At 40.7% G+C, this 24,983-nt stretch overlaps 1 protein-coding gene across 1 annotated transcript in view; it reads right to left on the reverse strand.

The window, feature by feature from the left end:
* Positions 1-24,983, reverse strand: part of PRICKLE2 (prickle planar cell polarity protein 2) — a 176,198-nt gene that overhangs the window by 138,942 nt on the left and 12,273 nt on the right. The window lies entirely within an intron of this gene.

The following is a 24,983-nucleotide window of genomic DNA, read 5'->3' on the forward strand; positions in this document are numbered from 1 at the left end:
TTAAGAAACATCCTCCAACCAGCATCTTTTTCCAGTGCTGAAATCTCATCCACACAAGTACTGCCTTGGAAGTAACACCTGTAGGAAAGACACGTCACATTCCAAACCTGGGGGCGAAATAATCACAAATCACTGCCCTGATCAGAAGCCGCTGAATGCTCCAGTGCTAGAGAAAATTATATTTTCCCAAACTGCTTTCCTACAGCTAATTACCATCCCCAAAGTGTTTGAGATGCTATTAGACAGAATGAATAGACCTCCTAGTTTCACTGATAACCACCCATAAAATTATGTTTGCTAATTCTGTGCAGCTACTAAATCTACAGTTCACCATTCTTGGCCAACTACAGAATAAACACCACTTTAAACACTGGAATTTCCATGTGCCTGCTACGCATTTTGTTTTGAAGACCCCTGCCACATTTTGACAGCATGGGCTGAGGAGTGTCTAACATTTATCACCTTCAGTTGTTCACTAAAGCATCATTAAAAGACTCCTTGTTAAACAGACTTGCTGGTTGCATCCCAGCAATGGTCCTGAAACAGACAAAAAAGCAGAAAGAATTGCTTTGTGGTTAACGCACTGAACTGGGACTGGGGAGATCTGCGTTCAGTTCCCTATTCAGCCCCAGGTTTCTTGTGTGACACCAGGCAAATCACTTAATCTCGCTGTGCCTTAGTTCACCTTCTCCAAAATGGGGACAGTATTTCCCAGTCTCAAAGGGGTATTGTAAAACAATCAAACACTGCCCATTGCTTTAGCAACTGGATGCCTTACAAAATGTAAACCACCACCGCATCAACTGTTCCCAATAGCCAGATGGAGTATAAAATCCTTCTTAATAACCAGCTCAACCTACTGGAAAAATCCGTAATTTATCATAGCCAACAGAGTTGACTACGTAGGCCTTCTAAAAGTTTCTTGCTTCTCCAGCTGTCAAGAAGCAAACTTTATATGTATTATCCTTACGTTAAAGCCCATGGTGCATTATTTAATGGAATGTCTTTTAAAATACCAACTTTATTTCTTGACAGATAAACCAGAAAATGACTCTTTCTTACATGTATATTTGAAATCGGGATTAAACTAAGGATTCAGGGGGTATTAAATACATTCCCCTCTGAATCTAAGATTCCAGCTCAGGATTTAAATATTCAAGTTAGGAAATGAATTTGCAAGACAAGTTTAAAACTGCAGTAAGCACATTCTAAAAATGGAATAAAATAATCAATTCCATGTGCAAATTTCTGGCTTCCCACTAACCTTATTGACCCAAAAAAGACTGACACTATGACTAGTTAAAGTCATTTAACCCTCTGCCAGCTCATTGCCTGGAGAAAATGAGCTAAGAGATCAAGATAAAAACATTTCCCAATTTTGTAGGTTTCTGTTAAGACTCATCAGAAAACAAACAGAAGGACTCCCTTGAAAGATGAACTTGGAGGACACTTGAGCCATCTGCTTTATTCATGAGCTGCATTTCTTTGTGCATTATTTACATTCTGATTCACATCCTGTTTTGATCCAGTCATGATGTTACTTAACTGCAGTTTGCAAATCTGGCAAATTCTAAGGCTGATCCAGCAAAGCACTTAAGGCTGTGTTTATGAGTAGCCCCTTTGAAGTCAACAGGGCAACTCAGGTGCTTAAAGTTATGTACATGCCCCATTGCTTTGCTGGATCATGACCTGCAGGAGGCCAAGGGCCAATCCTGTAAGGGGCTGAGCACCCTCTGCTTAATAAGAGTTTGGAGTTCCTTGCAGGAACCAAGCCTGTAAGAATATATTTAAAACTGTGCCCATTAGCAGTCAGATCAGTCACATTAAGTTAGGCTACTCTGCTACACACGATGCAGTGACAGAACAGTCACATCTACATTCTGGGTATGTAATCAGTTTGATTTGGTTTAGGGTATCCGTGTGGAAACAGCTATACCGCAGTACAAGGGACAGAACTCCAAAGGAAGCCAGCGCTCATTACATACCAGAGAAGACCACCACCACTGATCTCTCACTAAGGGTGGTCCCTTCTCAAGCAGCGCTATTTGTATCCTTCCTATTCACATGGGAAGCTCTCAAGATTGATCCCGTGCCAGCTCTGGGTTGTCATTTTTGTGACCCGGCTCTGCTTTTTTATAGAAAGAAAGTAGAATTATGGCTTTCTACATCCAGTGAACCAGACTCCTTGTAATTAGGGTTGCAGGTTTCTATGGCAACAAGGAGCCAACTCCATTTTATGTGAAATTAAAAAAAAAAGCTACACTACAGCTGTTGGTGTGGTCTGGGCATTGAAAGCCAACAACGAGATTTCATTGCTTGTTTGATACAACCAGACAGTATTTAAGTCGTATATGTCCTGCCTCTGGTGTCGGGGGGTGTTAGGTGTTACTCTCTCCCAGTAACATGCTCATGAAATCTCATTGTGACAGCTACTTTTTCCTTTCCCCAGATTCTAATACTTCCAACCTCAGAAGATTTCCTTCCAATATACCATCAACAACACTAAAGGCATCTAAAGGCGTGCCTACACATTGCAGTACACCGTGGCTGCAGCAAGGCTGGACACGCCCACACTAGTGGGGTTAAAAACAGCAGTGTAGACACAGTGCTGCAGGATTTAGCAACGCGAGTAAGAACCCAGAGTTCCCGGCGGGTTTGTACAGTCTGGGTTGAAGCTTCCCACACCAACACTACTACATTTAGCCATGCTAGTGCGGGTATGTCACCTGATGTGGAGTCACACCTTGGACAGCAGTGAAGACATACTCTAGAGGAACAGCACGGGGCACATCCTCCTCCAATGATTAAGCATGTCTCTTCTATGACGACTTTACCTGTAAAAAACTCTGTGGACTCCAGAGGAAAATACACTAAAACGTTTTTGGTTTTGTTTTCCTGTGCTCTTTTAGTCTAAGAATTTGCTGTGGATGTGAAGGAGAAAAAGGAGAATTCACCGACCTTCGCTGGAATACAGCATTGTGGGTATGACAGGACTCTGGCAACCAGAGTAAATCATATGTGCATCTATGTTCAGTTTCTAAAGTAGTAATTTGTTTGGGCCAGGCTTTTGTAACAGATGTTACAGTTAAAAATGTATATAAAAAAGTCAGATTGCATGGAAAAGCAACCGAGAAATAATACGAATCAGCATACTCACAAAGCAAACCAAGGCTCTCCCCTGTAGGTATAAGTAAGTAACAATTCAGACAAAATGTGCAACATATGCAAAAAAGCATGTTGAACTCCAGTATCATTGTGCAGCTTGATGGGGGTGGACAAGGAGGTGGGTTGGGGGTACTACTTGAACAGCAAGCCAAACTAACCACGTGGATGTGGCCTCGGTATTTAAATCTCTTATGAGGAAGGCTGGAAGTCCGTCATGGATTTCATAATGTTCATGTGTCAAAGAAATTCATACATATATTAATTTCTAGAAATTATATATATCAATTTTTTCCTAAATGAACATTATGAAATCCACAACAGACATTCACAGGGAGTGCTAAGTTGCTCTAGAAACAGCACTGATTCACAGAAGATGAGCATTATGGATCTCATTTCTATCTATCTTAAGATGGTCACTATCCCCATAGTACCTGACCACTTCACAATCCTTAATGAATTTTGCAACGGATATTGCAACCATATGGAGTATCTTTGGGGGACCAGACTGTATGCAGTTTATAAATGGTTTATGTATCATTGTGGGTCAGGATTGTATGCAACTACGTGAGGCAGGGGGTTACCATAGCTCCTCCAGGAACTAAAAAGAGCAGGGTTGTGATTAAGGCTAGTCGCTGAAATTGTAAACAACTTGAGAGAGGTACCGCGTCCCAGGAATGGCTTAAAGGCTCCATTCCTTAAAGGCCTGGGTGACATACTCCCCATTTCTCTCCTGTCCTTGTGCATGATCCAAGTCACAATCTAACCCATGGGAAATACTTATTCAATACTTCCTCATCACCACCAGTATAACCCAGGGAAAATTCTCACTCGTTTTCAAAGCTGGCAATCGGAGTCAGAGATACAAAGTTAAACTCTGGATTGCATGAAAATCTAGTTGTGAGCAGAAACTCACAATCCCCACTCTAGGCACTCGAGAGGCCCTACTGACCCCTCAAGAGGGCGGAAGGGGAGTGGTATAAAAGCTAGACTCAGACATTCAAATCTGACTTGGTTTCAATAGGACTTAACTTCGTCAACCAACGGTGGTTTTTAGTAGCTTGAGAATAGAGCTGGTTGAAAAATGGAGATGTTTTCAATGGAAAATTTTGATTCTTGGCAGAAATTTTAATATTAAAAAATTTCAGCCAAAATGCTAAAACTTTTGATTTGATGGCCATTGTAGTTCAAATTCCTCAAGCTTCCATTTTTCTCTATAGGCTGGGCTCGCTGGTTGGACTATATCTCCCATGATACATCACAGTCTCCATTCTTGGAAAGTGGAAAAATGGATCATGAGAGTCCCGGGACATGGAAAATGTAGGCTACCTGGAGACCCTGGCCCATAGAGGAGAATGGAGACATGAGGAAACCAAACAACAACTCCTGCAACACCATGGCATTTCCAAATTGAAATATTGCCATTTTTGGACTTTGTTTTCAACAAAATTACATTTTCATGGAACACAGACACTTATGAAAAAAATTCATTTAGATGAAAACCCAATTTTCAGTTGAAAGACAGTTGTGACAGAAATGTTTCAATCAGTCCTACTTGAGACCATAGTAGTTTGTCCAGCAACACTTTTCTGTCAGCTTTTCTTCTCCATCTGAAAGTATGCAAATTTTTTAAAGCCATCGATCATAATGTCTTGAGAGATGGACCTCACTGGATTAGGTCAAATGGGGAAAGTTACACACAAGATCTAAATTTACAAAAAACACTAGCAATTTTGCACACCTGCTTGTTTGAGGTACTTGAGGCACTTTAAAAAGGGCTTGATTTTCAGAGTTGGGGGCCTTCCCTTTTGAGGAGTTTCAAGCCGGGCACCAAAAACACTATCACTTTTGAAAATGTAGGCCAGATTATTTTCTAACATGGCCACTAATTCTATCCTGCTTCTGGTGAATCTAAACACAAAGTAGGTTCACAGTTGGATTAGAGCACCTAACAACCAGGTTTGTTCAAAGCTAACCCTTTTAATATTCCATGTAGCTATGTAAAATGTATCTGACACAAAAGTTTGCACTTCCAGATGTCATGCTAAAATTATATTTTTAAGAAGAGTCCGATTAGCTTTACTCTAATATTACAGTTCTTCAATACACATTGTTCTTATTTGCACAGAAGGTAGAGAAATGGTTTTTTAGTTGTGCTGAAGGATGCCTTTAACTGTTGATGAACTCCTTTTTTAAACAGCGTTTTCGTTACTTTTGCTATTCATCATATCCACCCCCAATGACTTTTCCTGTCACCATGATAAATATCATAGTCCTAACTATGATAAGAGTATGTACATTGATCAAAAGAGTCAGTTCGTTTGTATGAGAGACCCTATCAAGCAGGCTAGGCTAAAAGAAATCTGAGGGGCTCTATGACTGGACACACAAGTCAAATATTTGCACTCCTAACTGCCCAATTAGAATATGTAAATAACCATTTGTGCAAAAATTTGAGGGCTTGTATATACCAATGAATTAGTGTTTACACTTCACAAGTGCATTTCAGGAGGCCTGTTAAATATTTAACACTCTAAGGTTAAAGCAACATGTCAAAAGTAAGCAAGTGTTTTTTATGAAAAACAAATTATTTTATAATTATAGAGCCTATAAATGTGACATCTGAAAAATCAATATACATTTCCTTTTCTTCACATAATCTAAACAGAATTTGGTTCCCCCCCCAAGTTGTAGTCATGACAGTAAACCAATAACAGTAAATACACCAATGCCAATAAAGATTTTTATTTTAAGACTAAAAATTAAATAATGATTGTATTCCTGGGGCACTCCTTGAATGAATCCAGTGGGGAAATAATATAGTGTGATAGGTTTACAAAATTCACTATGTAAACACGCAGAGGTGCTCTCTCTCATCTATCCTGACCAAAAGCACAACTTATATTTTTTTTCCAAGTTACCAATTTGTTTATCAAGAAGGAGAAAATTTTAATAAGTTTTCAGGAGAAACTATATTTTCTTGTTGCTATGACAGCTAAAATAAAACCTCACCTACAACTAACTACTATATAGAATTGCCAAACCCTTCATTAGAAGCAACACTTCTGGCTCTCAGTGCTTTTAATTTGATGTGCATTTAAAGAACTCAGTTACAAACTGACAACTCACATCATGCAATCTGTAAGTATCTACATGGGAAACAAATATTTAATAATGGGCTCTTCAATCTAGCAGAGAAAAACATAACATGATCCAATGGGTGGAAGCTGAGACAAATTCAGATTGGAAATAAGGCATTAATTTTTAATGATGAGAGTAATTAGCCATTGGAACAATTTACCAAGGGTTGCAGTGCATTCTCCATCATTGACAATATTTAAATTAAGATTGGATGTTTTTCTAAAAGCTCTGCTCTAGGAATGATTTTGGGGCAATTCTCTGGACTGTGTTATACAGGAGGTCAGATTAGATGATCACAATGGTCCCTTCTGGCCTTGGAATCTATGAATCCATAGTACAATTAAGTGTCATTCAGGAACAGAAGCAGCCTAGGCTACAATTTGAGCAGCTGAAATCGAGCTAAAGTGCTGTCTTGAATCTACACTGGGGGGGGAAAAGTATAGTTTATGTTGGATTTAGCTCACGTGGATTAGCTAAACCTAACCTAAATTCAGCTACCTTTCCCAGTCAAGACAAATGCTAGTTCAAACAGATATGATCCAAAGGATGGGGTGGAAGGGGAACAGCTTTAGACCACTAGATTAGAAATTATTCAAGAAAACAGGTCTTTCTTCAGAAAGGGCTGGGAAATGGTTATAAGAGGACAATGCAAAATTGTAAGACACTAAGAAATTTAGAAGCCTTAACGTTGGTAAATTTAAAAAAAAAATAAGGAAGAAGTTCAGTTAATTGTTGGAATGGAAGGCATGGGACATCTGCTGAATGAAACAGCAAATACAACTCCAATTTATAGCCCTGATGAATTAGGGGCCTGATCCAAAGCCCACTGAAGTGTATATGGTTTTTTTTCCCCCCTTTGGCTTTAATAGGCGTTGGATAAGGCTCTAGCTGAAAAATAACTGCTATGAACCATAATGAAAGTTGCACCACTAAGCCAACATGTACAATGTTGAAAAAAAATATATCCGTTAACCATCAGCAAATATAGCAAAGTTCCAAAGGCTTAAATGTGTAATCTTTTTTTTTTTTTTTCCTCTGATGCTCCCCTCCCATGGCTATCAGCCTTCCAATACTAAAGCAGTGCCCAGATGAAAAAATATCTTCTTTTCCTTAGCAACAGTGCAGAATCTGTTTTTTAAAAAAAGAAACAAATCTCAGGCTAACACAAATGATTTAAATGGCAGTAAATATAGTACGTGGGTGTAATCAAAATCACTGAAACGCAAATCACACTTTTTAGCCTGGATTATTTTAAAGCATGAGTAGAATTGCCAGTGATCTGCAAAAGAAAAGAGGACGGGGGAGGGAGGGGGGGGGCTGGAAGAAAGTTAGCAAGATCTTGTTAGTATGGAATGATATTTTACATTCTTCTTAACCAAATATCAATCCTTTACTGTTGATGAGATGCTGGATATTTGTCTCCAGCACTCGGTACTTTCTCAAGTTTCAGCAACATATTTCTCTGCCTACACATTGCAAAGGTCAAGTACAGTCAAAATCTGTTAAATGCATAACCTTGGTGCACAGCAAACGTATTCTTTTCACAGCTCTATTCCTTTAACAGTTCATTTAAGAAAGCTGTGTTGCATTTTTCCATTTGGTGTTGGGAAAATGTTTTCTTTCACCTGGCTTAGAGCCCAATTCAACAGAGAGATTAAAAAAGCCCTTTCCAGTTTCCATGGGGTTCCGCAGTGCGGAAGCAGGGCACATTTTTGCTTTAATTGAGTCCACTTCGGTCCTTTGTCAGGTATTTGTTTAGCCCTCCTTTCCCCTTTTCTTTAGCCCTTTTCTTCCTCTTGTCATTTAGTCGATGATTTAACCCCTTGTTGTTCAAAGTCCACCTTTACCAATGTTAGCAGCAAGTGCAAATTCGTCACGCTGCTTTTCTTCCCCAAGTGCTGGAAATCTTAGGGTCTGATTCCAATCGCACTCCCACTCATCTGACACCTGTGGAACTGCATCGATGGCAGTGGAGTTATTCCAGATTTACCCCAGTATCAGTGAACAGAATCCAGGTTAGAATCCTGGCTCAATTGAAGCCAATGGGAGATTTGCCATTTTTAGTGGGGCCAGAATTTCACCCCAGGTCCCAACTGTCTAAATGTCTTATTCAATTTGCACTGAAGTCCATGCAATTTTTTCCATGAACTTCCCTGGGTTTTGGATTGAGCCCTAAATCCATCCCGTCTTCTCCAATTGCTAGTGCTCACTCATATCTTACATGGCACATCTCTAATTATATTAAGGCTCTCATGCCTGGCTCCTACATTTCTACCACTAACACCAAAACAGAACCCATGGGGTTGTAAATAGAATCTGTTTCTCTCTCTTGATTGACGCACTCACGCACGCCTAACTCCCCCACCCCCAAGTGCTAGACCACATAACGCAGCATGGTATCTAACCCAGAACTACACAGACAAAGCTAAACACCACTCTTTATGCACAGCACCACGAAATGATCTGTCATAACATAAAAATACTACCCTTGAAACACGGCCTTTCACACCAACTACGTTGACAAACCGAGACCGCACAAATAGCCTGGAGCCTATGCCCTGCCTCATTCAACCCAATAGGGCTCTGTACAGGTGAAGAGATCTGGCACGGAATCAGTTGTAGGCCCGGGTCTGTCAACAGGGAACATGCTAGCAAATATGATCTGGACCCATGCAGAGATCTTTGGAGGAACGTCTTGTTCCCTAAGCAGGTAAAGCAGTTTGAAGAGGCTAAATTGATTAATTAAATAAATAAAAGGACTTCAGATACGTTTTCCACTGTTTTTGACCTAGCATGCCCTTATCTTATTGCAAAACCAACCTGCAGACAAGAGCGTCCCTGAATTCTCAAACAGTTAGAAAAGGAAAACCGATTATCACCGTAGTCTCAATTATTTCACTCAGAAAACAATCCCTGTTGTATTGTATTAACGAAGCTGTGCATAAGACCCCTGTGTATTCCACGGTAAACTGAGCCTAATTCTCTGGTATAGTCCCTGGCATTCTCGTGTGGCAAATGGAAGACTCCTCTGTCTTTGGGCAGAAGCCTTGAAATTAAAAAGTGGAGATTTTTACTAAATAAATAATGCAATCGGCACACGCCCCTGTATTCATTGTTATATTTTCTGTCTGCCACGTGTGAAAGACTGCAGCGCTGACAACGCACAGCTGCAGGAAATAAGGAAAACCATACCGGGAAAACCAGAGGCTTTGGCATTGGATAGGAGGACAGTTGAGGCTTCTGACGACAGGAATGCATCTGGGACTGTAGGATAAATTATAACAGGGCAGATCACAACTCTTGGAGCTTTTGTTTCAGGTCCTCTTCAGACTCAGGAAGACAACAATATATCCAATTTACACTCAATTCCTGTATTTAAAGAGTTTTCCAGCCATCATTAGGGATACAAAAATAATTTTAGTTTTCTAATTAAAGTGGAAATTCTGGAGTTACGTTCCACAGCCAGGGAATCACAGGATGCTCAGCTCCCTAGGCTGAAAGAGCCTGCAAAAAGCTTGCCTGCCTGAAAACTTCTGCCCCCTCTTATTCTCATAAACCAAATTTACCAAGTGCTTTTGTCTAAAACTGCCAACCTTTGGGGAAAGTCCTTGACAGAAGCTTGGCGCCATAGTTTGGATTAACTGAGGGTTGATTCTCATCACATCCAGACAAGACTAATCTCTCTAAGGTTTTGTATGCTGCAGGACCACAATGTATGTATTATGACTATATATAGATTTACTACAGAGAAGCTATGCTGATTAACCCCAGCTACGGACTGTGCCCTTTTATGTTTACCTATAATAGGTACATATTTAAATCCCTAAACCTGAAGTAAAATAGTTTGAAAGCTACAACTATAAAAGACAGATTTGCTCCCAAATGCGTATCATTTTCAATCTGAAAAGTCTCCCACATTTTTACCATACCCTTAAGGGGGTACTAGGTGGCACTTGATTATGTCCTATCTTCTTTATGTTTATAGTGACTCATTTCCAAACCTTTACCAACTTTAATTAAAAGCTATTTTTCCACCAAGTAGTGTTGAATTGAGAGAGTTGCAGCAAAAATCATTTCTCAAACAAAATTTACATCTCTAAAGCACACTTGTGCGCGAGCACCTCGGGGCAACTGCATAAAATCAGCTTAAATCTTTAAGATAGACATCAAAGCATTCATAATATTAAACTTACAGAGACCAGTGAACGTCTGAGGTCCCTACATTCAGAGAAGGCGGGGGGGGATAGTGTCTGACCAAAAAAAATAAAAAAAACTCAAAAGGTAGCAATTTGTAAAATAAGAATGTCAATCAAACCCAATAAACTACATATGTATGCACAGAACCACAAACTATCACACTGAAGAAACATTAAGGGTTTGGCGTAAAACCACAGAAGCATGGAAATTCAGAGTTAAGGCTCAGTTCAACCCCACCAGGCTATCTTTAAGTATGCAATATTTAAGAGGCTAGATCCTCTCAAAGTATCACTATAAATCCCATTAACTTTAATGGGAGGTAAGTGTGCAAAGTATGAGAAGGACACACAATTGTATGCAAGATTATACCACTGCGGAAACCCTTGCACTAGCTAGGCACAAGAGAATGAATTAAGAATGAATAATCAGACTGAGCTCCAAAGTAAACACTCCCAACGGTGATCTTGGAGATCTGCTAGTGGTGTAAATTTAATGAGATTTATTTTAAATGGGATCTGATACCAAAAAAAAGTAGATCAGGTCATGTCCTAGTTACTGACACTGTGTTTCAGCCCAGAAAGACTTTTTGTAGAAGAGTTACACTGGTTCATTACAGAAATCCTAAGAGAAATTTAACTCTATTGTTGTCAGTGACTGCAGCTCTAATACTAATATTATAGTTTATAGAAACCATGTGTGAGTTACAGCCATCCCAAACTCAACCCAATACAAATATTTATACCACACACGTCATTGTTTCTATATTTTAGAGGTAGGGAAATGCCAAAATTTTGAGTATGAACCCTTTCAAAATTCAGGGATAAGGTTTTGGACTTGAAGCATTCAGGCCAAAAAACCCATGTCTCCAGTTCTGGTTCCAGGATGGATCTGAAGTTGGAAGGGTCTAAAATACAAGGTATCAGATATTGATTACCAAATTCAAGACCAACCTGTAGTGTGAGCATCACCATCAAAACAAAACAAAAACAACCTTTGTTAGGAGAACAATAAGGATGCATGGTGAAGACCTCAGAAGTCAGGTGACATCAAGATTAGGGTTGCACACACTCCATGTAATCAATTTAGGGTGACCAGATGTCCCAGTTTTATAGGGACAGTCCCAATATTCAGGGCTTTTTCTTATATAGGCGCCTATTACCTCCCACCCTCTGTCCCGATATTTCACATTTGCTATCTGGTCACCCTAACTACACTGCTATCTAATCATACAACATACTGTTTGTCAAATGTTACACCTATTATCATACAACTCCCTGCATAACCTTTACAAGCTGTGAAGGGAATAAGTCATTGCCTCACTCACCGTCCCCCTGAGCTAAATTTTCCAATGCATAGCTAAGTTAGCCATTCATGCAAGGGGAGCATGACCGTCCTTAACTGTGTATCCTGGGTGAAATTCATGCATGTGAAGAAAAGACAGCATAGAACTATTCGTGCAACAGCTTTGTCCCACTGAAGTTCTTAAAATAGGGCTTTGGTAGGATGGAAGTCACGCATAGCCTTTGGACTTGCCACCTGTGCAGGGATGAATGTCATCCTTTGGTTAAAAATGTATTGCGCATAGACTATCCTCAAATTTCAAAGTCTTATGGGTCAGTTAAATCAAAAGTAGTTTTCCCTGGCCCACACCAAGGCACTTCCCATTGAGGACTATTTTCATGCCAAATTTCAGTCATTGCTGCTGAAGAGCCTTCAAAAGTAGTGAGGCTTTCTCTTTTAGAAATCATGGAGAGGGTTTTTTAAGACCTCATCAATGCTCCAAAATGCTCAATTTATTAAAAAATAAATGAACTTCGGGCAAAGACCGAGGATGAAATCCAGGTCCCATGTAAGTCGGTGGCAAAACTCCTACTGACTTCAGTGGGGCCAGCATCTGCTATCAAGCCTGGAGTACTTCAGGTCAAAAAGGGTAAAAGCATAAAAAGTTATTATGAGTGATTGAAAACCATTATGTAATGGTTGCCAGCACTCTAATAAATTGTACATTATTATACAACTCTAAGATTAAGGAATCACCTTTTTTCTTTATGCAATACTGAATTAAGTTCTGTGAATCTATGAACAATTGGGGAATGTTTCATTGGCCCATTTATCTACTTCATTTTTTTGTTCACTGCCCAAGTTCCAACAACATCCAGAAAAAACATGAAAGAATAGAAGATCAGTCTAAAATAAATTACATGCTAAAACTTGGCTGGAAGATTATATATTACAAAGGTTCAGGCTACCACTGAAAGGTGGTAAAAGGATAGTAACAAAAAAAGTGATCGATTATATAGCTGGACTTCATTGCACAAAGAAAACGGTGTACCATTTTCTTAACCCTGTCAGTGGGACACTGGGGTGCTGTAGGTATGAACTTGGTGTACGGAAATTAAACTGATGTGCTCTTTGCATGTATCAAGTACACTCGGCAGCACTCGACTGGTTAAAGTGGTGAGGTTTCAAAAGCCTTTTGTATGGTTTGCATGAGGGTCCTTTAAATAATTATAGTTAAACAGTAAACTTGCATGGAGGTCCACACACTAATATAACAAAATATTTTAACTGTGTATTTAAGTAGTTTCACTTCTATTGACATTGGCTAAGGTGAGTCTTTAGTTTAGAAGGTCTCTAGAACAATGCTGGGCTGCCACTAGTACAGTCATTCTAATGATATGATGATAAATACACAATGCTGAAAAACCCACGTGAAACTGTTGTAAATCCTAGCCTCTCGATTGGCCAATATTCTGACACACTTATTTTGCTACATGTGGTGTCTCACGCAGCTCACACAATGGTGGGATGGAATAAGAGGAGACAACCAGAGACCGTATTTTTGTTCTGTACTGTACAGCACTTAGCACAATGGGGACCTGGTCCATGACTGGGGCTACACACTATAATAATATCACCACCTTCTAGGGTAAGGAAATCTATTGCAGTTATACGAACAAAAATACAAAGAATACAAAGAATACTGAGTTCACATATACATATATTTTCTCCTATCTATGCCATTCCCAGGGTAATACTGTTGCTCCTCTGCTAAGTGGTAGCAGATATCAGAGCCTAGTAAGTCATCCTCTTGTCCAAAATGAAATCAGCAACATGGAATCAGAGTATATTCTTAGTGCAACCTAGTTTACCATCAGGGGTAGTCTATTTTTTGTTAAGGTCCAAAGTTGTTTTATAGTCAAGGTCCAGACTCCAGAGAAAATAATTTTAAAAAATGATAAGTAAATAAAAAGATTTGGGGGTCCATTCAAAAGCCTCGGACAGTCCGGATTTGGCCTGCGGTCCACCTATTGACTACCTCTGGTTTATACTATATACACTAGTCCTAGAACAGACGTGGTTACAAACAGCATGCAAGCAACCTCCTGTTGTAGGAATCTCAGCCAAATAAACCAACACCCAATTCCCAGGAAACAACTCTGCCTCCAAAATTGACCCCAGGCAGAAAAACGTAGACAGCAATTCCTCTGTCCATGCCACTGCTTTGCCGCAAAGCATACTGCATCACAAAACTAACAACACTACAACCATTTTCTTCAATGGCTGAACAATGTTCATGCTAAGATGAAGAACTTGTTTAAAAAAAAAAAAAAAAAAAAAAGGACCATCTGTAACAGCACCATCTGGTGACTGCTCCCATAACATCACTCAAGCCTCATAACAGGATAAATGTTAGCACATAAAAGGTTTTCCAGCACTGAGTGTACTGTTATTATTTCAAATATTTTAAATAGAAGGTATTTTCAAATGTCAAATATCCATATTTGAAACATGGGAAATAGAAACCGCACCCCCTTAAAAATTGATTCTTCGTTTGTTTCTTGCTATGTATCAGCATGGGGGGAAATGAGCCACTGAACTCGTTTTTGCTTCTGCATACCAGCTGCTGCTGCTGGCACTGGTTTCCTGTGGTTATAGTTAATTCCTTATAGCACATCACTGGTAACTCAGCTCTCGCCTCCAAGAATCCAGAAGGAAAAACTAATCTATTATCACAATCCCAAAGTGTGGCCTGTTATCTCAGCTAAACAAAACTGTAACTCAGGAATTGCCATGTAGGATCAGAACAGAGGGCCACCTGCTCCAGGATCCTATTGCCAACCATGGCTAGTACTAGATGATGCAGTGAAAGTCCTAAGAAACCCTTAAGCGACCTACTAGCAACAGTCTAGCAAAGCATGTCAGCTCCTCCACATTTCTGTCTGCGAGCAGCCACATTAAAGTAAATGGGACAACTCATGTTCTTCAAGTTTTGCATTGTGCTTAAATGCTTTGCTGCATAGACATTCAATAACCAAAATTTCATGTCATGTAAATTTTGTTATCTTTGACTAGAAGGACTATCACTATAGTTACCAGCTCCTCTGTTCAATACAACAACGTTCGTACTTTCTGCATACTGTCAGTGTAAAGCTCTCTGAGACTGCTTTGACTATGCACAGTTTGAATAGAAAAAGGCTGGTTGCCAAGGAGAAAAGATGAAATCCTTTTAGATGAATGGCTAAATTCTCAAATTTGGTATGGAATTCTATGGGTCCACCAAAAAGTACATGGTCCAAAGTGTAATATCAGAAATGCAGCTGTACTGAATATTTTAATATGCCATAGTGAAGTAAAACAATTTAAAGTTTAAATTGAACACAGGTTTGGCATTTTCACCATCATACAACCGCTTGCTGAACAAATGCCAACAAATCTCACTTCTCCAACAATGCACAATATGAAATACAGAACATTCGAGCAATGTTCCCCTTGCCCTTAAAAGAAACACTTAATCTGCATGAAGTAGTTCAGTGAGAAACAGTGTTAGATTTACTATTTAAAATGGTGTGGTTCTGTCTATGGTACTGCATTACAGCCTCGATTTTGACTTCAGCAGGAATACTCAGTGTGTATAGTGAAGCTTACGCCTGGGTCTTTGCACGATTGGAGACTTAACTAACATGTTTGCGTTTTGATGAATCTGCACGTGAGAGTAACTTTACCAACAGCAAAAGAGCCCCGTGTGCTTCAGAGTGACTACTTATGTGAGCAAGGTGGCAAGATTGTAAACATCTTAATTAACGCCCAGTCCTGCTACCCTTACTCACACTTAGTACTCTACCTACCAGTAGTGCCACTGAAATCAATGGGAATATTGGCAGAGTATGGTACTTACACCATGAGAAAGGGGGTAGAATCTGGATGATGGATTGTAAAGTCTTCACGGCCAGGTCCGCGTCTCCCTTTTCTGCTCTGAAGCACTTATGATACTTTTAGGCGAAATACATATTACATAATAATCTAATGTTGTCTAGATACCTTTCAAGATTTCCCTGATTTGTAATACTGCCCACAGCCATACGCACTCATGGTGAAAGACTTCTTCAGACGTATCCCGATAATGCTGACATTCTTCATCGCTACTCTGAACCAATCAGAATCTCCTTTTAGTCTCTCAAAATGTATCTTTCTTAGCCTGAAACCCCTGAAGCTTGGTGTACCGACAGGCTGAACTCTAATCAATATGACAAGCTACTGAACCAGCTACATATATTATATATATAGCTGCACCGTAATTAATTTCTGAAAAATATGATTTAAGCAGTTTTTCCCCTTTATACAGATATTAAACAGCAAAATACTCAACTAAGCATTATATGGTGCCCTCTGCTGTGCACTGACATAAACACTCCTTTATTTAAAATGAAGAACCAATGAGCAATTTTAATATTTATAACTTTACTTTGGGTAAAATGTTTATTAAAATTAAATGTTTGTGCAATTGAGATGCTGAGCATAATACTAATGCCTGGAGATTTCTCCCATTAGACACTTTCAAAGATTCATGTTTCGTACGCCACAGTTGCATCACCTTTGCAGAAAGAAAATACGGTCTCTACTGGAATTTCGAGATTTGCAGTTTGGACATGTTTTATTTATAGCTCTGAAAATAACAAAGGAAAATCAGAGCAAATAATGTGGCTTCATTATTCCGACATTTATCAGATAGTCTGCATACTTCACCAAATTTCACATCTATTGCAGGTATAGGCTGAATCCATCATAGGACAATGTGGAACCATTTTTCTTCTGCAAGAACCTCATTATTCCTGGTATTAGGAAGGAAAATCACCATAATAAAAACAAATTCAAATGCATCTATTTAAAACCTTACTTGCATAATATTACTACTCTGTACAAACTTCAACGAATAATAATAACTTTTATTGTACTCACATTTCTCCACTCTCCTTAAATCTGACATTTAAAGGAGATACAGTTCCAGCACATTATCTTTATGGCACAGAATACAGATTTAATATATCAGAAACACAACTTTGTTATAAATGTTACAATTAGTTCTGCATGTGAGACGAGAAAGCAATTCTGTATCTTGCATTGTTCCTGATTGATAGCCTGTTCTTTAATTGTCATGTATTTTAAGTAAAAATTTGACTTTTCTATAGTTCTGGGTTTTAGAGCTACAGTGATTAAATAATTGTAGAAAGCAAAAGCCTGGTTATTAGGACTCTGTTGAAGTCTGGTAAAGCTGACCCATTTTCATCATCAGGCACATGATGCAAACACCATCTGATTTCTGCCTTCTATGTAGAAGACAAACAACAGCTACAAACCTGGTGGAATGGGACACAATGGGCAAGATAGATTCCTTTCACCACAGGCAAGAAAAGTCCTCCAGTCTTAGCAGCCTGACACATTGCCCTTCAAATGGCACTTTGCTCAGCTAGGTTCATTGCCATAAACAATTACTGGTATTTATGACTTGAGAACTAAGGATGTGTTCAGCACAGTACATATACACAAAATTACAAGTCTATGGCACAAAGAGGTACGCAAAGTTGCTCCATTTTCCCAGTGTTCATGAGTCTATCACAGATTCCCTTCTACTGTGCACAGTGTCCACGACTAACAGAAGTGCACAGCTACTCAACTGTAGCCATATTTAGTTTGCTGAGGTTTCACAACACCCAGATTTTACTTGGAGTTTTAAGTTTGCACAGACCTAAAACTTGTCATAACAAAACAGGGGACTCATCTAATTAGGAAATCAACTACATTCTCCCATATTCCCCTTCACACCTACATGCCAAGAAGGCCCTTGCTACTTTCTATTCCACATGACAAATTAGATGAAAACCAAAAGAATAATTTTTGTCTAAACTTCCTAAGGAAAATTTGATTTTTTGGTGAAAATTCAAAACCCCAAAAGATTTCAGTATGGAAATGCCACTATAGTGCCTCATGTGAATTGTAGTTTAGGTACCTCGTGGTCCCACTCTCCTCTCCAGGATGGACTCAAAGGTGAGACTACACTCCCCATGATGTGCAGTGGTCTCCCTCTTGGAGAGGGGGGGTGGTACATCATGGGAATCTCTGACCATAGGGCATCATGAGATATACAGTCCAGCCAGGAAGCCTGGCCTCCAGAGGAGAACGGGAACATGAGGAAATGAAAATGCAACTCCCATCAGGCAATGTGGCAGAATGTCCAATGTAAATATTTCCAAAAACAGTTTTGAGGGATGTTTTTAAGCAGCCCTAATTGCTTTGCCACTCCAGCAGCCAAGGAGGGACATGAGCAAGGGCCTTCCAATTATCCAATACCTTCTAGCCAGAGGCTATGGTGAAAGATACAAGGTCGAAGGGCAGCTCCCTCCTAGGAATCCCAGCTACGGAGTTGATGAAGGCTGCCCAATGGCCTCACAGACTGTGGTCTACATACTCTGGTCTCATAACATGGAATGGTCACTGTGACTGAGTGGAATGTGTCTGCATTGCATTGTGAACTCCACATTGTATTGTAACCTCCGTTTTGTGTTTTGTGCTGAATTCATGTCTAACCTGGCCCAAAGCTAGGTTATTACATGATGTATTCCAGTCAGCAGCCCTGACCCAAAGAGGTGCTTGACATCTCGTTGAAGGACTGTTACGAAGAAGCCATGACAGAGCAGATCTGGAGCCATCAATTCTAAACTGCTTGCCCAACCCCATGGAACAATGGACTTTCTTTAGAGGAGCCTAGAGAGGAGAATGGACAAACATTCCACAGGAGCATATGGCAAAAGGAGCCAGATGCTGAATTCAAAGCGGAGTGCTTTGCTGTGGAATGGGGTCTGACTATCCTCACAGGGAAGCAGGATATGCAGGAGAGGAAATAGCAGGGAGAAATCTGCCCCGTCTGAAATGTTGAAAAGACCTTGGACCCACAGCAGGGGGGAAATCAGACCAGGGAAGGGGGCATAGCAAGACTTTTGTTATTTTTCAAAGATCTGTAACTCTCAAGTGCTTTTGAAAGTAAAATGACTATGGTTAAGAAATTCCTTTGCTAAGTCTGTGTCCCTTGCTTTCCTGCCACATTGTCCCCGAAAGGGTTAAACTAGAAGGCTAGAGTGCCCGCAGCTTTGCTTAAGGGTTGCGTGTGTAAGTAAGTGAGGGGCTCAGAGGACTGACAACTATTTTTAGCTCTAGGGTGGCTGGATTGCAGAGTGCCACGTCCCAAGGAAAGAAGTCAGACAAAAAGGTCTGAGCCTGGGGAGTGTGCCCTGTAGATCCAGAGCTAGAAACAGACTAGAGTCACCTCAGACCCAGTTGGTTTACAAACACATGGGACCTAGCGGTTGGGTCCACTCACAACAGACAGGGACCCTTCAGAGTGGCACTGGGCCACGTTGTAACACTACAGAAAGGTAGGATTTCCCATCAAATGCAAAATGCCAGTTCCACACAATAATCATCATCTCACCAGCAGCAAGCAGTATGAACTGTCAAACTAACCTGCTGAAGCTGAATTTGAATTCCACCCTTCCCCCGCAAAACTCAAAAAAAGCCTGGGCCAGCTGTTTTTTCTGCTCTGGAGCAGCATGGGCTGGTGGTATCTGGATATTTGTGCCAGCATATGCTGAGATGACAGGGAAAGACCTCACCAAAGTTCTCCAGTCTGACTAGTTTATGCATGTTTCTCTTCACATATGATCTTCCGCACAGCAGTGTATGTGTGGAATTACCAGCACTAACGCTTTCCTTGCAATGGCCAAGGTACAAACTGAATGGTTGTTTGTAAAACACAGCAGATGGAAGCAGGAAAGAGAAGACCTGTCTGCTCATCACCAGGGCAATACAGATTTACTGCTATTGTAAGCTCCTTGCAGCAGTGATTGTCTGTTTGTTCTGTGTTTGCACAACACTTAGCAAAATGGGGTCCTGCACTGTGGTTGGGGCCTCTAAACGCTACCAGAATACAAATAATAATAATAATATACTTTGGGGGATTGGGAGGGAGCAAAAGAATCCTTGTATTGGTGCCTTGTATGGAAGAATATTAATTGTACTAATCGTGAATGGAATCTTCCCCTCCTCCTCCTCACCTGGCTAAAGGCGATACCAAAACATAAGTGACCTATTCTCCTCCCCATACCCACAGCTGGGCTATGGCTTTGGTTTTTTTCAAAGGATTGCCCTTTTTCCCGTGCCAGAATTGTCTGTGAACTATTTGTCTAACTCTAGCCCTACTTCCCACTTACACCAATGGTTTCCAGTTAGTTATGATGATCGATTTAGAAGCTTTGTTTCCAGCACTATTCTGGCTTGTTCACTTGGGATTTCCTAGCTGCAGAGCAGTACTTCCTCTGATACCAGCCTCTAAATGTGTCCCAGAGAAAGCTGGTCAAAATATTCCATATTTAAATTTCCCAATAAAACTCTCAACAGAATGTCTATTTTCAACAAACAAAATTCATGACATTTTCACAATATTTTTTTCCTGATTTTTTTTTTAAATCAGATTTGTCCCAAATTCTCTATCCTTATTGAAGGGTAAACAGTCCACCTCTTTTGCCCAACCTGTGTGACTGTCAGCTCTCTAGGGCAGGGACTACTTTACTCTGTATTTGTACAGCTCCTAGCACTGACTTGGGTGGACGCCAGGCACCACAGTAATACACAATAATAATTATAGTAAGTCCTTGCTGTACCAGAAATACAACATCTTTCACAAACATTATCAGAAAGAATAGAAAAAGATACTGAAAAGGAACTAGGTACTGGGAACTGATTCTCTTTTCTTTCTAGAGCAATTAGCATCAAACATACATTGCCCTTTGCACTCTTTGAGAATGCAGAGGAGTCAGACAATAGCCGTGATACTTCTTCTAACAAATCCTTCTACAAAAGCTTTTCTAGCCAGCCAGAGAGAATGAGTCACCACATCTTGATTCCATCCCCCCCCCCCGCCCCCAACCTGTACAGTTGTGCAAAAACATTCCTGTCCACTTGAAGGAATGACAGACTTGAGGTGCTCATCAGACAAGGGGCACAGCGAATTCTCAGCCATTTGCACTGTTACAATGTGCACAAAATATTGGTGACACTTGCTGTTCCATTTGCAGAGTAAACAGTTAAAATAAAGGAGCTGGGAACCAAACAAGACACATTCGGAAGGTTTCCAACGGTTACTGCTGCCATGGAAATCATTTTCATCAGTATGGTCTCAGAAATATCTGGCTACACAACTAGAAAACATGCTTCTGCCCAGGTTAAAAAAAAATGGAACTCACAAGGCTTTAGAAATGGAAAAGAAAGAAGAAAAATAAGCTTGACTCTGGTCAACATGAGAGTTTTAGCCACCAGCGTAGCCGCCCTGGTGCAAGCCCATAGCATAGATATGAATACATCAACACAGTGCAATTGGCAGTAGGCAACTTCTCCTGGTTCCTAACTGGAGTGAGCTGAACTGGTACAACTAGGCTGCACTGGTGCAAATCACATCCGTGTTAGGCGTTTGTACTAGCTCAGCTACTCCAAGGGTTAAAAGCCCTATTGTACGAAAAGCCTTTTAAGTGTTTTGAGACCTTGCAGCCTTGGATAATTGGGTGCAACTCCCAATAGTTTATAAGGCTGAATTTGTTCCTTTGCAAGCCCTTTGCAAACGTGTTAGCCACAGTGGCTAATGCAACTGCAATTTCACTAACTACACATGATTTGTTCAAAGCTCTCATCTCCTCAATCCAAGTTGCTAGGGGCTTCCCTCTCTTCACTCATGAATTGGAGGGGGCACTGGTGACAAAAAATAGGAGAAAAGAAGGTGGTGGAGGGGTGAGTAGCTAATTGTTCACACCTGTGACCAAACTTACCAAATTTAGTATGCCAGAAGCTGCAACCAGCTGGAAAGTGTGCTGCGGTGAGTGGTTAGCATACTGGTTGAGCGGACTTTTATCTCTTCTCTAGGGCATAGCAAATTGCCTCAGGAGCACCCCTTGCAGATATAGAAGCAGAGGGACTCATCTATCTACAGGCTTTCCCTCCTCCCCACCCCCGCAGAGGGACTTCAGTAATTATATTTATATAGTTCCCTTATCTCCAAGAGCAGCCATTATGTTTTTTATCATTACAGCAGTAGCTTCTGCACAGGGGCAACTGATACCAGATGAAATATTTGCCATGATGACTGAGTACAAAGCATCACTCTCCTTAGTAGTAGCAGTAGTAATAATAATAATAATAGTGATACTTAGCACTTTAAGTGCTAAGCTTTGGAGTCAGATCACTGCGGAGCATAAGAATCATACACAGAGGAAGAAATAGCTATGCTCTTTCTGCTTAACATAAAATGCACTGTGGATTTTTGCAGCTCCAGCATAACCTCTTTGGTTACTCCTCTCTTAATCCCCAGTCCCACAAGGATCTCAATTTTAATGGATGTCTCTTTGTCTATACAGAGCTCCACTGACTTCAATGGCCCTCCATGTAGGCGCAGAGCTCTGTGGGAAAGGGTCTTGGAGTCCTAATATACACGATGTCCTCAGCTCCCTTTAAACATAGGAATCGCATAGTCGTAGGAGGTGGTCAGTACCTTGCAGTAGGTATGATCTCAAAAGATGTAATAGAACATCCAGTTCAACACTGATCAGAGTACAGGGGAGCAACAAAATGAGTGATTTTCAACTGAGAGATCATCTCCCTTATATGGATCTCAATGAGGAGCAGCTCCCCTGAAAGAAAAGGAAGACTGGACTGGTGTAAAAATAGTGCAGTAGGCTGATAAACATTTTAAGATGCATGCAATGCTATATTTAAAACATCTAGACATACCAACGATTCATTGGAAAGACTGTCTACATAGCAACAGCCATACCTGTATGGCTTACTCAGAAATGTGTTTTCCCTTATATCAGACAAATTACAAATAGCATTATGTAAATGCAATGAGAATCCTGCAGCACTTTAAAGACTAGCAAATTTAATTTCTGCAGGCATAAGCTTTCATGGGCTATACCCACTTTGTCAGGTGGCACTATACTTAGCACAATGGGATCCTGCATTGTGGCTGGGGCCTCTAAACGCTACCAGAATACAAAGAATAATAATAATAATATACTTTGGGGGGTTGGGAGGGAGCAAAAGAACCCTTGTATTGGTGCCTTGTATGGAATCATATTAATTGTACTAATCGCGAATGGAATCTTCCCCTCCTGTTAGATCATGACCACAAATCAGCACCATGTCGGGTGTGCCATTTTTAGCACCATCACCACTGATTTCCTGCAGGATAACTGCATGGTAGAAGAATTAAATGTTCAACTGAAAATCACAAACAAGCTATTATGAGAGCACCAGGCAAAAATCTGAGCTGATGCTACTTGCCATTACTTAAGATTTTCAATATACCTACGGGGCAGAGATTTCTTTAAGGAGATTGTAGTCATTCAGAATGTAAAGTGAGTCACTGATACAATCATTAATGGATTACAAACATAACCTTCTGAAAACTAAAGAATGTGGAAAGATATTTAAACAGTAGAATAGGGAAAAGAATCTCTGTAAAGAAGTGAGAACAACTCTATATGACAGGAAATAAATTAAAGACATGAGCCTGACTTCTGCTGGGGGAACTCAGTGTAGACATTGCACCAGTTTACAGCAGGATCTGGCTGCAGAATGTTTATGTCTGAAGAAAAAGAAATCCCGATTCCATAGAAAAGGCTGCGAAGTGAAATACTGGCCAGGAAAAAGGTGATCTTTTTCAGACTAGATCCTGTCCGTTTTTAAAGTCCCTCCTCTCTTAGGCTATTAGCCCTCTGTTGAAGGCACAGGAATTTCCTCTCAAAGCGTAAATGCCTGTTTGTGCTACAATCCCCACACACGGTAGAGATAATGACACTTGGTCCTTTTGATTGGGCCTTACACGTGAAAGTACTGCACAAACATTCATTAGCCCCCGCAAAACCCCCAGAGGTAAGTATTACTATCTCCATTTTACTGGGTGGGGAAACAGTTACATAGGGCTGCATTGTAGTGTTTCCAGCCTCAGCTATGCTCCAGAGGTATTCTCCCTGCAGGGGGTTGAGAAGTAGAAGGTACCATGGGGGAACAAAGTGAGAACACACAGGAGAACACTCTTGAAAGGGTCCAACGTACACTCTCCCCCACACAACGGGCCTAGACTTCTCCCCACCAGCCACAACCCAACCCAGCTAACAGTCTCCCCTCTGGGCTCATGGAGCACAAGATCTAGGATTCTGGGTTCCCTCGGAGGCTGACAGTAAGTCAACAGAATTAGACTCTGAGTTCCCTGTTCCCAGTCCTGTGCTGACTCCACTAGACCATGCGACTTCCAAAGATAGGCCTACACTGCAAATAAAGTTTGCCCACCAATGCTGCAATCAATCCCCCCTCCTCACTAGCTTTCATCTAGTTAGCATGGGCAACAAAGACAAGGCAGCGCGGAACCCAGAACAGGCCAGACCGGATCCTGAGCAGGCTCTGAGTGGGGCAGAGGGCATGCCCTGAAGCCTGCGTGTGCCATATCCTCACTGCCACTGTTACCCACGCCAGCTAGATGAACGTGAACTCAAGTATGCCTAGGCGCACTGTAATCACACCTGTGCTTGCAATGTAGACACACCCTGAGACACAGAGTCCCTGTACAGAATAAGAAAATTCAAATAAACAATTTTAAAAAAACCAACACACTCATACCAGTGAGGCAATCAACCACAGATGCACCACTGTGAGCCATTCAGCCGAACAACATCTGCAACCATCAAACTCTTATGATGGCGTAATTAAGGTCAACTAAAAAGCCTAACAAAAGGCATATGCTCTATGCCAGTCACATTTTAAGGACAACCAGACCTGGGCTCTGTCAGAATACTGGAAGAATTTATTAATTATAGCAGCACTACAGACAATTACCTAGAGGCCTCGTTGTGCATGGCATTGTACATGTGTGTATGCACCCACCCACACGTGCACGCACAGAGATGGATTTCCTTTCCCAAACAGCTTGCAATCTAAAGAGAAAACAGAGTGGGAGAAAGGAAGTATTATGATCCCCATTGTCCAGATGGGAAATTGAGTTCTCACAGAGGAAATCTGGAATTGAATCCAGACCATCCTTCTACCAGTCCTGTGGCTTAACAAGCAAGATCATCTTTCTTTCATGGAAATAAGCTCCACGCTGA

Source organism: Emydura macquarii, unplaced genomic scaffold (genome assembly GCF_026122565.2).
Source record: "Emydura macquarii macquarii isolate MOO-44397 ecotype Brisbane River unplaced genomic scaffold, CSIRO-AGI_Emac_v2 contig_71, whole genome shotgun sequence".
NCBI lineage: Eukaryota > Metazoa > Chordata > Testudines > Chelidae > Emydura > Emydura macquarii.